This window comes from Haemaphysalis longicornis, unplaced genomic scaffold (genome assembly GCF_048455015.1).
Source record: "Haemaphysalis longicornis isolate Haplotype H1 unplaced genomic scaffold, Haemaphysalis longicornis Haplotype H1 scaffold_8, whole genome shotgun sequence".
NCBI lineage: Eukaryota > Metazoa > Arthropoda > Arachnida > Ixodida > Ixodidae > Haemaphysalis > Haemaphysalis longicornis.
Genome location: NW_027526445.1, coordinates 33,900,083 through 33,915,512, shown reverse-complemented (window position 1 = coordinate 33,915,512; position 15,430 = coordinate 33,900,083). Strand labels below are relative to the sequence as shown.

Below are 15,430 nucleotides of genomic sequence, written 5' to 3'. Positions count from 1 at the left end.
CACAAACGCTGCCAATAAATCACGTGATTTGAATCCTTGCGTCTACAGTGTCGTCCAATGTCCGGTCACATTATCTTGCGGAACGCCACGTCAGGCACTACTTCACACTCACAAACGTTTTTAGATTGGCTAATGAAAAAAAAGCTATGCTTTTTTATCGTAGCGTAACTTGTTGAACGTAACCTGACCTAACCTAACGTAACCTGACCTAACGTAACGTGATCTAACCCAATGTAACGTTGTCTAACAAACACAAACCATCATGTAAAGCACTTAAAAACTAAACACTAACCCAAATCTAGAAAATATTGCCAAAAAACAATAACAACAACATCCAAGTACCTGATTCGAACGGCGGCATTTTGCACCGTGAAACTAATACGTCGCCGCTACACGATTATGCCGGACAATTTACATCGCGCCCACCTAGCCTTAAAAATATGAACTCTGCCGGACGGCATCGAGCCATGGCGGCTGCGCTACGTTGGAAAGCCGTGGGGCAGCATTCTACGTATTTGTAACATTTTTTAACACTTTATCAACGCGGTGGGTCTCGGGAAATAGGTTCAGCCAAATTATGTCATGGGATACAGTTGCAGCTGAGAGGGAATTTCTGTAGACCCTGCCCTACCTTATCCGCGCAACTATTCAGGAGTGGTTTTCTGATTCATCGCATCACTGAAAACAGCCTGTCGACGTTTTAAAACATATAGCATAAATGCACGTCCTGCATAACGTCCCAAATTTCTAGATCGAACGCTACCGTTAACCATTCAACGAAGTGTCGTGTGACACTGTTGCAGGGACAAACAAAATCACAAAAGGCGTTACAGCGTCATAGGTTGACGAAGACTACTGGGTACTGGCCATATTCTGAGCCTTTCCTCCACTTGATGTGAGTGGAGAATACCGCAATGCTTAGAGATTCAAAAATCGCTTTGAGGGATCTCCTCATCTGGAGGCTCGAGTGGATGAAGGATTGATAATTCTAGGGTATATTCTAGGGTATAGGGTATAGGGTATATGGTATAGGGTATAGGGTATTTCGAAGTGATCTCTCAATTACATAAATTTCGCCGTTTCGCTCGAATGCTTCCCAACAATTGAACGTATCTAATAGCCACTTGATAAAAGCGTTTCTAGACCAGTTTAACGATTGGGTACTAAATCTTACTCTTCGTGCCTTTTAGATGTCACCCCGTGACCCCCCCCCCCCCCCCTCCATTTGTATTGAGTCCCAAATAAGGCTTCGTTGGTGTCTTTGTGATTACAAGTATAGTTTTTAATGGCTGAAACAAACGACCCTGTCCCGATTGTCTTCCGAGGTGAGACCCGCCGTGGTAGCTCAGTGGCTAAGGCGTTGCGCTGCTGAGCACGAGTTCGCGGGTTCGATTCCCGGCCGCGGCGGCCGCCGTTCTGGTGAAGGCAAAAAGCAAAAACGCCCGCGTGTACGAAATTTCGGCGCACGATAAAGATCCCCAGATGGTCAAAATTAATCCGGAGCCCTCCACTACGGCGCGCCTCATCGCCTGCGTTGCGTCGGCGCGTTAAACCCTACAATCAATCAATCAAACTTCCGAGGTGACCTGTTCAACGGCCTGAATGAACCTGCGATTGCGATTACGTTCTGCAATCGCGCAGAATATTTAGCGAGGGAATTGTTCACACGCTTGCTTAAAAGCATGCCCATCCGTTTACTGATAAAAGAATTCAATGTTATCGCCAGGTCAATACTCGATTAATACACTTTCTTGTCGTTTGTGCTACCAAGAAGTGCTTGAATGAAGCAAATCAGATTCGTGTTAACATGCATACGTATCGAGCGCCCCCTTCATGTTTCCTTGCAACATTCAGAGAAAGATACGCGACCCTGCAATTGCTAGCGCAGTAGCAAGCATGAAACCACACTTCCATTTTTTTTTTCAAGAAGGTCGGAGAGCGCGAAAATTCAAAATGCGTGTCTTTTTGTTGAAAATCAATGCTAAATGTCTTAGATTAAAAATGCGTAGGGACAACCGAGCTACACCCCTACTCTGTTTAAGGCACTGCTTTATTTAAAGCCGTGCTGTTGTGCACCCCGTGGCACTAAACTAGAATGTTTGCGTGCAAGCAGTTAATATGTAGGTTAAAATGTAGGGTTAATTTCTCTTCATTCGGAAGTGATCAGAAGATGGGTTACTATGGGCGGTGATGGTTGCATTCGCATCCGTGTAAAAACGCACTCCTTTCAATCCGAGGAAACGACTACTATTACTACTGGGGAGTATCCTTCCATTGCTTCTTATTGCGCTGAATTACATGTCATTGTACTTCACGAGACCAGAGATTGGTTTCTGGGGGCAAATTTGCGTTATTATACTCCGTGTTTTTCTGCATTACTGAACGTGAGAAAGGCGCCGTCAGCCAGAGTTAATCCGCCTTTTCCCTCTTTACGCGATACGTAACTTGCCTGAGAAAATTAAATGAAAATTAAGTGGAGCTGCGATTTCTTTTTAAGCATTTCTCAGTAAGGGTATAGCCAGCTTCTTTATCTTATAACCTCCCCCCCCCCCCCCCCCGGACAATAATCCCACTCGTTATTCTACTTACAATGTTGACAGCAGTGAAAATACCCCGAGACATAGCGCGGAATCATTTTGGTGCGAAAGCACTGGTAGTCCGGCAAACTGAACTTCGCCCTTGTTTGTATGAAGCCAAAAATATATGCGGGGGCAAGCGTCGAGCCCGGGTCCAAAGCCTTTGCCTTACCGACTATGCCACGGCGGCTGGTGGGTCTCTCCGAGCAAAGTCTTCAAAGTGATGTCCGCACTGCCCGCGTCGCGGCAGGCACTGCCGCCTCGTCTTGTGCGTAGCGACGCCCGCCTGCACATGTGTGAAAAAATATAAACAGTGAATCAGCTAAAGAAGAGATTCGTCGCGCCGTGGCCATGAGCGCGCACACAACACATATCCACGTGAGAGACTTCCCGCAAATGGCATACCCGATAGGTGTAAGTACATCTGCGTTTAGACCCATACCAAAGTGTGGGACATGCCAGCAATGCTCAAACCATTGTGTAGATTACAAAAGGGGGAACAGCGCAAACTCAGACACAAGAAGAAGAAGGTGACAAACACGAGCGCTCGTGTTTGTCACCTTTTTCTTCTTGTGTTTTGTCTGAGTTTGCGCTGTTCCCCCTTTTGTAATCATGCACCAACTCGCCCAAGCCTTAACCCTTCTATTGTGTAGATGTAACCCCATGGACGAAATCTATTAAGGGTATTGTTTGCTGTCCGATGTACCTGGAACGAAGCCTCGAGCCAGCCAACATCCCGGCTTTAAAGGTGTCCTAGAACGCCCCCCGCTGGCACTTGATGATCATAGGGTCCAGTAAAATATCGTTCACGTAACCTGGCCCCCCAATATTCTTTATTGGTGTACAGATGTATGTGCACGCCAGTGCACTTTTCGTTTCTCTTCGCCCGCTCTGCACAGCCGATAACTGTACACCGGTCTTTTTGTGCACCCATCGAAAAGGCAAGTCGAAAAGCAGTGGACATGAAGTGATCACCGAACAACCGGGTTCGCACTAGCCAATGATATGTTCACACCGCTTGCTTGGCGTCGATGGCATCCCTGAAAACGAGGTGGATGACGCCATCACTTTAGAATTGGCTCACTGAGCGGGCGCCGGGAGCAGCGTTGCAGAGCTTGAGCACATGCAGCCGTTAACCTCTTCCGCAGACATCACACAACACTAAAGACTGTCGCGTCCGACACTCACTCCCCGACCAATCCTTAATGTTGAGAGCAAGAACGACCGTTAGGCGCAATGCAAAAAAAACACATACCTCTATCCTATCCGGCTCCACCTGTTTAACCATCAAAACTTCCCGCTTTGGTGATTTTCCAGAGAACCCGGAACGTTATTTCATGTGGTATACGTGGCTGTGGCCAATCCCAACTGATTCACCCGACCTGCCCCTTTTTATTTCCGTGCTTTGCGCGACAGCTCTGGTGGACACTGGCGTAAACGACCATCTTCAGCTGGCCCAAAGGCATGTGGATGCCACCCTTGCTCAAGGCATCTCGGTCTCAAGCAAACCCCAACTCTTGTTGATCCAATAAATGTGTATTTTCTCTCTCTCTCTCTCTCTCTCTCTCTCTCTCTCTCCTCTCTCTCTCTCTCTCTCTCTCTCTCTCTCTCTCTCTCTCTCTCTCTCTCTCTCTCTCTCTCTCTTTCTCTCTCTCTCTCTCTCTCTCTCTCTCAATAGCTGGCCGCTGCGGCATTGCACAGGGCACACGAGTGACGCACGCAGGCATTCCTCAAGCGTGGTTTGACAAGCTCCGAGCATGCCTTGTGACAATTTGCACGGCTACACAGCTTCGAAGCTAGGAAAATTAGAACTAGACGAAGTCGAGATAGTGCAAGCGTGTTCCACAGAGCCAGCTAATTGTAAGCAGGCGATGGAAAGAAGACGGTCCCCTTCGTTGCAGGGGCATGAAGACGGTGTACAATAGCTAGACGCTGTGGTCCGGGATTACGAAGGCAGGAAAGCAGTTGCATTCTTAGCAGCTAAGCTGCTATCTTTCGACTGCACGGAACTAGTTCAACGTTATTTTTATGTAAATAAGGTACACGGAATAAGCATGGTACAAGGTCGCTTAAACAGGAAGTGTAACGACTCGAAAAATCCATTACTGCGTAAAAAATGGGTTGCACGACATTTTAGCGCTATAGATTTCATTTACAGTCCAAACGATGTAAAGCGAAGGCCTTTGTAGGATATCGGCATGGCGTCCCTGCAAACAGATCATGCCTAGGTGGCTTGTAGAGTTTCAGTTCAGAAAAAAAAGGAAGGCTACTATTTTTATTGAATATTACAGCTTTACTCGTCGTACAACCGTCTGGAACACGTTGCGGCGGTAGTAGTGTCATTCAAGCATCGCAGGAAATCCTGTGAAAGACGGCTTCCTGCGTAATTACGTTATCCAGGTTTGATGGAAGACTGTTGGCTGAAGAGCTGAACTTTACGTTGTTTCCATTTTGTGAAACAGATGAACTTGCTCATTTGTTTCATGCCGACTGCTTCTACCCACATTATCAGGATTAAACAAGAGGTATTAAACAAAACCAGCACGCCTTAACAAAAGCATTTGAAATGAATCATCATTATTAAACCTTACAACTTCGAAAATGCTAGGTAGTTTGCATGCCTTCCAGAGAAATACGCCCGGTTTTTCAGCGGCCAGAGCGTTGTGCTGCAGAACGCAAGGACTCGGGTTTCATACAGACCGTGGCGACCTGTTTTTCTGATAAACGTTTGAAAAAAAAAAAACTACCGTGCGTGGAGATTTTGACGCACGTCACATCTCCAAGTGGTCCAAATTATTCTGCAGCCCTTCACGACATCGCGCTACGTAGCCCAAGTGAAGCTACTGTGTATAAAACCCCATAATGTGAATTTTCCAAGTTTTGGCCGTCCATATTGCGCCATCCTCCTCCTGACAAGTCGCTTTTTGTCTTACTTGTTGATATTTCAACAATTCGGCCCTTTCAAACGAGGGCGCAAAAATCGGTGAACGAACGACGGGGTAAGAATTCCAACAATGTCCAGGTCATTCATGAATATCTCTTGCTGCTAAGACTGAAGTTTGCCCAAGAGGGTTCCTGTACGGATGGTTCGGTCATCTACTCTGAGCCTGTTATCTTGCGGTTTTGACATACGCGCACTAAATTGCAAGCACAGCAGTGCAGCGTGCTTCAGTGAAGGCGATGACCACATCTAATCTCTGAAGTGGACTCTTTGTTCTCGCAAGCGAGAAGGAGCCACGGGAACAGAGTGACGTAACGCTCGTAACTTATGTCCGGCTCCTGGTCAATGTCAGTGTGTTCGCATCGCGTGGGCTTCACGTGATTTCATGACTCTTGTTTCTAGATTGTGTTTTACTACGCTTGAATGTTCACTTTCAAGACTAAAGCCACGTGAATAAAGAAAAAAATTGAGGTGCCATCCCGATCGATCGACATAAATGTATTCCCAGAGAAACTACGGAGTGCGAAGTTCTCACACCTTCCCGCTGGCCCTCCCCCCCCTCCCCCCCCCGTTCCCGCCGTTCCTCCTTAGTTGTAAACCTGCTGTGTCACGCCAGCCGGTGATGTACACGTGACCGGCGGCTGGCTGTGCACGTGTTTGTGACGTAGCATCCGAGCTTTCAAGTTCCAGACATTCGCGTGGTCTTTTGCAGAAGGCAAATAAGGAAGAGTCCTCTTTGACCTTGAGCACGCGAGCGCTGTCTCGCGTTAATTCTCTTCTCAGATTCTGCTTTCGTTTTTTGCTTTCTTGCTCCCGGCTTTCAGCTTGCTTTCACCTATTTTTTTCCCACGGAATCCACAAAAAATCCGAATAACCAGAGGATAACAGCTTGGCTGTAAACTTCGGATTTACGCCGCGTTGAGACGGAAATGGTACAGTACTGTTATAGACCGTTCGTTGAGACCACGCGGGAAGCGGAATTAACAATGGCGTAATGGCACTGGTCTGGGCTAATTGGTACAAAATCTCCGATGGGAATCAGCTTGGATGTACACGAACACAAGAACACGGCGGTGTGTCGTGTCTTTCCTCCTTCCTTTGTGTTTGTGCGCATTGAAGCTGATTCCCATCGGTGATTACAATGGCAGGCCGAGGTGGATACCGGCGGTAAGGGCCCCGCCACTCCTAAATTCGCGCCGTTACCCGCTGCGGTGGCTCAGTGGCTAAGGCATTGTTCTGCTGAGAACGAGGACGCGGGTTCGATTCCCGGCCACGGCGGCCGCTTTTCTCATGCAGGCGAAAAGCAAAAACGCCCGTGTGTACGAGCTTTCGACGCACGTTAAAGATCCCCAGGTGGTCAAAATTAATCCGGAGCCCTTCACTACGACATGTCTTATCGTTTGCGTTGCGTCGGCGCGTTAAACCTTACAATCAATCAATCAATCAGTCAATCAATCGATCAGTCAATCAATCGATCAATCGATCAATCAATCAATCAATCAATCAATCAATCAATCAATCAATCAATCAAATTCGCGCCGTTGATTCAGATACAGAGAGAAGAAAATTACTCTCCCTTGGAGATATATAAAGAAGGGTCGTGTCCACGGTGTAAGACCGTGGTCGTGTTGGGTATGCAGTGGCCAGCGTTGGCGCTGCGTCGGATCCAGTATCGCTTTGTATGCCAGAGTGACTAGACAGCCATTGAAGGACAAAGCGAAGTTTGATGTTCATAGAGGGGTGTTCGGCGAAAGAGCGTCTAGACGATAGCGAGGCACAGAAAGGTGAGCGTTGGGAATCAGACTATTTACGAGAATTTATTGAGAGGAGATAAAACAACGAAACACAAAGAAACTGAGAGCAAAAGTAACTGAACTGAGTTTAACAGAATACGTGGCAGCACACAAAAGGCGTATCGCCACGAGATTTTCAAAAGAGGCCCGCACGCAGAAAGGGACCAAACCGCAGCGCGGTTGCTGAATGAACGAAGCTCTTAAGCCTAGAAGCCGCCACGGAAACAAGTCGCGCTCGGCTGCTTCTCCCACCAAACTTGGGCGACTGCCACGCGAAACCACGCGCCCGGCTCTTTCAGCAAGCACTTGCAACTAAGGCCGCCCTCAGTCACACCGTTCTATTTGGGGCCTTGACCTCCCTCTTCCGTGGTTCACAATTGCAAATCTGGGTGCCTCCGCAGTGACGACAGGAATGGCGGAACCCATCGCAATGGTCTGCAAGCCAACACTAGCCCACTCCGGGCCGAATTCCACGAAGGGCCGCGCGAGAAAAGGTGCCAAAAATTTTCTATCCTGCGCATCCGCGGGTTACCCGCGGCGGGGGGTGTGGCTTAACATTGGTCACGTGGTCATCTGATCAAGCTACACGGGCCCAAAATCACATTGTCTCCGTCGTGTGCATCGACCTTTAATGTGAACAAGACATCTCGCGGAGGCCCGCATGAGTGACCCCGGTAAGAAGCACCCCAATGGAACGAACAAAAACCACAGGTTGCGGATAGGCGCCCGCATCACTACAGGCGTGGTGATGGCCTGCACGAAATTACATTAATTTTTTACACCAGATAACTAGGGTGGCTAGCTTCCATTCACAGTGCAGGCGTCGTAGCCACTTGGTGCGTAGCTTATGATAAACAGCCACGATTCTATGGAAAGCAAAGTTTGTTTGCCTCAACCCTCGCCCGCTTTCCCAAGCAACGATGTCAGGTTCTCACAGAGGAACCCGCCAAAGTTTTTAACAACCATAGCCCAAAAGTAGCCGAATGTCGACGCACAGAAATGCCCGAAACAGCCAAATCAGAAAACTTCACACGATTCATTTGAAATGTTTATTCATATGTCTGCTATTTGTGATATTTTAGACTTGAGATGTTCGAAGAAGGAGTGCAAGACAAAACATCCCTATTTTGGAACCCAAACAGCTGAACCTGAGTACATAGCGGTGGTGTTTAACCGCTTAAAAATGACCTTTGCTGGTGTGAAGTTTCTACAGCACTTGCCGTTTCTCGTGACTCGAAACTTTACATGAAGGATGTTCTCAAACTTTTCTAGGAACATTCTGTTCTGCAAGTCCGTCTTCGTTAGAGTTACGTGATAAAAATCTCGTTCAACCACAACATTTGAAACTGGCATGGTGAGAAGTGAAATGGCTAGTTGCGACAGCAGCGGATACATTCGCACCCAGCGGAAACGTTCGCAATTAACGCCAAGTAAATTCTTCCAAAAAATGGCGACGGAGTCGTCACGGAGGTCATCCAGCCTACATTGCAGCATGCAATATTCTGATTCCATTAAAGAAATGTTTGAAGCCGTAATGTGGAAAGCTTTCAACAGAGCGGCGAAGGCGAATTTATGTTGTTAGAACTATAAGTGTGTTGTTATAACTATAACTTGGCAATTCTTCGAATGAACCAAAAGGATACAAGATCCGCTAAATATTATCGGAACTACTTGATCAAAATGTTTTCTTGAACTGTAACTTTAACGGGCATTACTTCGTACCAAATATTCAAAATGTGCCTTCCTGCGCTTTCTTATTACGAAACAAAAGGATTCTTTAGTGGGCAAGGCGGTGAGTTCGGCGAATCGAATGGGACGGGTAGGTGGAGGGCCGATTATTGAGTGAGTGAGTGAGTGAGTGAGTGAGTGAGTGAGTGAGTGAGTGAGTGAGTGAGTGAGTGAGTGAGTGAGTGAGTGAGTGAGTGAGTGAGTGAGTGAGTGAGTGAGTGAGTGAGTGAGTGAGTGAGTGAGTGAGTGAGTGAGTGAGTGAGTGAGTGAGTGAGTGAGTGAGTGAGTGAGTGAGTGAGTGAGTGAGTGAGTGAGTGAGTGAGTGACCACAAACTTGGGCGACTAGCACAAGTTTGTATTTTATTTGAGTGAGCACATTCCTGAAAAGATGCGGTAACGGCGTCGAAATAATGATACGCCATAACGTGAGCACTAATTTCCGAGGTTGTTGCCCGAAAGTACTCTGGCAAGTGTGCATATTCTTGAAGAGTTGAAATAGGCTCAATATCACGATGTCCTTGTCGTAGGCCAGTAATAAAGTAGCGGTCGCCGCCACAGAGATTTGCCTGTGTAGACTTATGATCACGTTCTGTGCCACGTGGGCGCGGCACGAAAGCTAAAAATAAATTCCGCAGGGCCTTTGAACCTGCTTACGTGTAAACGTCTTCACACGGCTTCTTTTCTGCTACAACACTATTTACGCGTCTATATCTTCGCTATATTTCCTCCGTATTACGGAGCGAATTATGTCATCAAGCATCAGGGTTCCGCGTGGTTGGTGCGCGAATGTTCGACTCATGTGCCATGACGCTTAGGTGTCACGTGGCGCGCATTGTTCTACAACATTTTACATTCCAATTCATAGTTTTGTGAACGTTTCGAAGCGGTCACATCCACCTCAAAGCTTCCCCTCCGTGACCTACCCTACAAGGTTGTATGTGCCAGCATATCCACTCCTCACCAACGAAGACAGTTCTCGAAAAATGAACTTAGTTGGCCGGGAGGTTTCCGCATGCCGGTCAGTCATGCTGTGCTGCCACAAGCTGTACATTACCTCACTATTGAAGGGCGTCAAACCGCAGTTGAACTTATGTGCATCTTCATCGATGCCTGTTAGCCTTTGTATTGTCTCTTAGTTGTCATGTGTGATCGTGAGTGTGCCTAAATTTTCAATGTATGCAAGAAAACTGATGGAAGAGTTAATGGAGCACTGCACTGCTTCTGTGGAGACCCGGAGTAAAATCCCACCGGATCACACGTGTTTTTGTCTATTTACTCTTTACAGGAGTGGCCATTTTGTTGACCCGGCAACAACAGCGGCGCTTTTTCGCAGAATGAGGAACCCAAGGCTTTGGCATTAAACAAAAAGTTAAAATAATTGGTCGTTTCTCTTTCGCAGCGTGCAATTCTGGAGTGCTGCGTTCATTTTTTTTTTTCAATGCAAATGGCGTAAGATCCCCCTACCGGCTTACCACACAAGACGACAAGCATGCCCTCACGACCAACGGCTCATTTTGCAGCCAGCAAGCGCCGAAAGTGCTCATTTATCGATTCATCAAAAGTGGAGAGCGCTATTTCCTGCCGAAACATTTCCAGAGACCCACTCGTCGACATGATCGATGTACACATCCATCGATCTTGTAGACACGTCGAACACCAAGGTTTACCGCCATCCTCGAAAACGGATGGTCATACTGCTACAGCACACGTGCCAAGTATTCCACTGGCATTGCCTGTCAAGCCGCCAAGGATACCGCACGAAGTCTTTGCACTGAAACTCTGCCATGCAAACGGCACATTGAGTGCAGTTTATCAACGCTACTAATTGATTTCGACGGTCTTCAGCTGCAAAGCTCTCATAAAAAAAATAGTTGAACCGATTCCTCTACTGTGGCGATGGAAGACCATCTAGGCTACATTGGGAAGTCGCTACACACACACACACACACACACACACACATATATATATATGTATATATATATATATATATATATATATATATATATATATATATATATATATATATATATATATAATTGATGATTGATTGTACAGTTTTAACGCGCCGACGCAGCGCAGGCGATGAGGCGCGCCGTAGTGGAGGGCTCCGGATTAATTTTGACCACCTGGGGATCTTTAACGTGCGCCGAAATCTCGTACACACGGGCGTTTTTGCTTTTCGCCTCCATCAGAAAAGCGGCCGCCGCGGCGAACCCGCGAGCTCGTGCTCAGCAGCGCAACGCCTTAGCCACTGAGCCACCGCGGGGTATATATATATATATATATATATATATATATATATATATATATATATATATATATATATATATATATAAATATATATATATATATATATATATATATATATATATATATATATATATATATATATATATATATATATATATATATATATATATATATATATATATATATATATATATTTCTTGCTTCCGGAAAAAACGGCGCATTTTTTCTCGACTTGAATTTTCAATTATTTATTCCTAACAAAAAAAAATGCAATCATACCTCATGCGGCACTGTAAAACAGTGTTAAAACGCCAAACAGCACTGGCAATAAGGACTGCAACTTTGATATGTGTCCTTACGGAATCCCTCGTCCCGTACGTCTCTGTTCTACAATATATATATATATATATATATATATATATATATATACACACGAGAGGGTAGACACACGTATGAAAACGATGATCGAACTAACGTTTCGACCGGGGTCCGGTCTTCGTCTCTGACGAAGACCGGACCCCCGGTCGAGACCGGACCCCCGGTCGAGACCGGACCCCGGTCGAAACGTTAGTTCGATCATCGTTTTCATACGTGTGTCTACCCTCTCGTGTATTTTTGAAACCGAATCCCGGAACTTATTCATCGCTATATATATATATATATATATATATATATATATATATATATATATATATATATATATATATATATATATATATACGCAGTTTGTGTGGTGACAACCCATATTTACCGTATAAAGACACGTAGACATGATTTTGTTGGCTTAACGGTAAAATGGTAAATTGATTCTCATGTGATTTGTTTAGCAATAGCTTCAACAAACAAACATTACAGCCGCTTGCTTTTAACATACTACCTCCCAATATGTTCATGTGCTGACAGCAGCCGGCAATTCTGTAACGTTTACACCTTAACGGTAAACTATTCATTACGAGCAGCCGAGCCCTGCGTAGTAATGAGAAGTCTTAGCTGCCAGTTTCAGTGTAACGCTTTACAAGATGCCTGCTTGAGATTGAGAGCTACACATCATTTCATACTAGCTCAGCAACGAGCCCGTGAAACTCGTGGGCGACGCGACACAAAAGATGGGCGCAATTTCGGTAAGAGCGTAACGTGCGACAGCTTCGCTGTACAAATGTCCGCTTCCGTGAAACTTGCACGTGATTGAATGCCCGCTAGCACGGGGGGCCTCGGGCAGAGAAACTCGAACAAATCGCGCGCGGTTGCCCCGAAGTGTCACATGCGAGAAAAATGGGTGTTGTCACCTTCGGCAACAAGCCCGTACCTGAGTACGTCGCATCGTCTTCCGAGATTAATGGTCTTTTACCGCGGTGACAACTTCGCCACAATCCCGCATCCGAAGCTTCCGGCAGCGAGAAATTGGCCTGTACCCTCGCCTGCCTCGGTAAACGAAGGCACGACCGTGTGTAGAGGAATTATTACGCACCTAAGAGTACGCAACATTTGCGTGTCCTTCGTCGTTCTGTTGGCATCGTTGGGGACACTAAGAAAAGCGATGGGCATATTTCAATGTCGTTAAAAACAGTCTGTAGCGAGCAACTTCGCGACGGAACTCTCCTATGATGAGGTGTATTCCCGGGTTTTAAAAAAGTGAATTCAGCGCTGAACCTTGACAAAACTGCAATGTCGCTTCGAAGCTAGCCGTCTTGCTAAACGAGCTGCGGTCCTTGGTCGTGGCTTTTCTAAGTGCATTTCTTTTAATCCAAAGGATGGTACTTCGCCGCTGCATTCTTTTATCGAATGTTCATTCGAACATCTTGCGCTTAGTCCCTGCCTGAAAATTCCTCCAGTGGTATAATATATGTGTAGATCACATGACTCTGTCGTAGGAGTGTTAGCGTCGTAGCAGCATCATCATCTTTAACGCCAGGCTTCATCAACAGTATTATTGGAGATAATGACGCAAGGCAAAACACCGTGGTTTCCGCCCTCGTCGGCTGCAATCTAAGGGCACTCTCTGATTCGCGGGCTCATGTTGCCGCCTCTGAGCAGGTTCCAATGAACTCGGTCGCCTACAGCGTAATATGTCACAAGATAAAAACTCCCTATTTACTGAACATCACTGGTGTAAACCCATACGTATTAGGTCAGGTGCTCACTCTCTTTCTCGGTCTTTGTTGCGCAATTGAGGAACCTGCACTGCCACCTTTCGAAATATTTGCACATAGGCGCGCCTATGCTTTCTTGTCAAGCAGATAGATTTTTTCGTGTTATAGTGGGCCTCAATCGTAACGTGCGTTAACAAACTAACGCTCTATTTTACGAGAGCCTTCCGTGCTTCTGCAGATGTTCCTTCTGGTGCAGTTGATTTCTAGTGTTTAATTTTCTTCATTGTAGCTCCGTTTTATTTTCATTTTGATATCTCGCTTATGGGTCTTCCAAAAACATACCTAAGAAACATCATCCGCAATAGGCACTTCTACAACATAATTACTTCTACGGCACTCGGACTTCGCATTTCGAATGCCTGCTATGTGTCCTTTTAACTTGGCGGTGGTGCCAGGAATATTAAGCCAATCTGGTTTTCTCTCTTTTGGCATATAATACTACTGAAGATCAAGGCGCTAAACAACGGGGACCAGTAGAAATTAACACGTGGAAACAGACACGGCGCCTCTTCCCACTAAACTTTATTTGGGAACACCCTTGGTTAAATGCACTGCTTTTGATGTCATGAAAACGTCACTACCAATGTGTGCAGACCTACACATCTCCATCTAAGAACTCGATTTCCTGGACTGATAATGCGACTGACGTTGTACTGATGCACTTTTTTCCCGCCTTGTTTCCCGCTTCAGCATGTTCAACCAACTATCCGTTGTCAGGCGTTTGATATAACCCTTTATATTTCATTTATATGATTTGTATTGCGCCTGTGACACCTTGGTCGTTGCGTTTCTTGTCAAATAATTTGCGGTGCATGCGTTCAAAGAATTTCAGAAAGCGTTCTACAAAGAATTGTTGAAAGAATGTGTTGTGTGTATGTGTATGTGTGTGTGTGTGTGCATGCGTGCGCGCGTGTGTGCGCGCGTGTGCGCGTTTGCATTCTGTTTACGTAGCGTGGTCAGTTCAGTCTTGCACTACTCGTGCTCTATAAAACAATGGTTCTGATGTTACCGTTCCCGTTCGCGAAGTTTTGATGCGACAACGTGAAGCGCAGGGATGGGATCAACGCTTCACGGTTCTGGCGGGGGAGCATTAGAAAAAGCGGCCGCCCTAACCTTATTCTTCACTCTCAGTCCCCTCAACTATCAATACGGGAACGCCCGCGCGCCATCCCCAAAGTCATCGATGAGACCTCCGGTCAGTGAGGTAGCCCTGGAACTCGCGCGCAGACTATCCATTACTTGTTCATGGAGAATCACCGTCAGCTCGCCGCGTCGAATAATGCATCGCCGAGTTATTAGCACACTGCTCCCTTAGCGGTGAACAGGATCAGGAAGTCAAGTGGTTCTAGTTTCGAGTACAGCCATATTAAGACGGACAATGAAAATTCCACCCACTTTTTTAAAATCTTTGTTCTTTCTCTTCCACTACTTCGAACAACCTGAATCTACGTTGCATGCTTTACGGCTGTTTTAGGACTATTAATTAGCACCGACCGGTGCCACAAATATTAGTCATCTCTATGGACAGCACAATGCATGAGGATGAAAGCAAAAACGCACAGATGTGCGGATGTGGTTTGGTATTACGCGTAACAACAGAAACCTGCAGCATATTTCTAGGCGGTTGTGTTGCGCGAGCGAAATGTATACTTTGTGCCACTTGCCCTACCTTACGCCATACTTGAGGCTGAATAAAGGCACATACCTCATTTCATTGCACTGTGATTACTTTCTATTCTCAAGGACGGGAAAATCGCTATGTATATAGATTACCTGCTTAGGCCTGCCTTTTCACCGTTCTCTTTCGACTAGTGCATCCACCTCGGCTAGGCACCTACACTCTCGTTGTTCTTCCTCGGATTGCTTACGACGCGGCACGTAACCTTTGTTTAATCAGTACTATAGAAGGACAAGAGGCGACGTCCCCACTACTCGGTAAACCGGGTAATCAGCCTCCGCACTGTGAGATGGCGCTTAGCGGTTCGGCGCTT

The 15,430-nt window shown here is 46.2% G+C and overlaps 1 protein-coding gene across 3 annotated transcripts in view; it reads right to left on the bottom strand.

Annotated features, from left to right (window-relative positions):
* LOC144149862 (sperm-specific sodium:proton exchanger-like) overlaps nucleotides 1-15,430 on the bottom strand; it is a 348,027-nt gene that overhangs the window by 95,301 nt on the left and 237,296 nt on the right. For all 3 annotated transcript variants that reach the window (XM_077681576.1, XM_077681575.1, XM_077681574.1), the window contains exon 2: nucleotides 2,749-2,862. The gene's annotated coding sequence lies outside the window, so the exon portion shown is untranslated. The remainder of the gene's footprint in view (nucleotides 1-2,748; nucleotides 2,863-15,430) is intronic.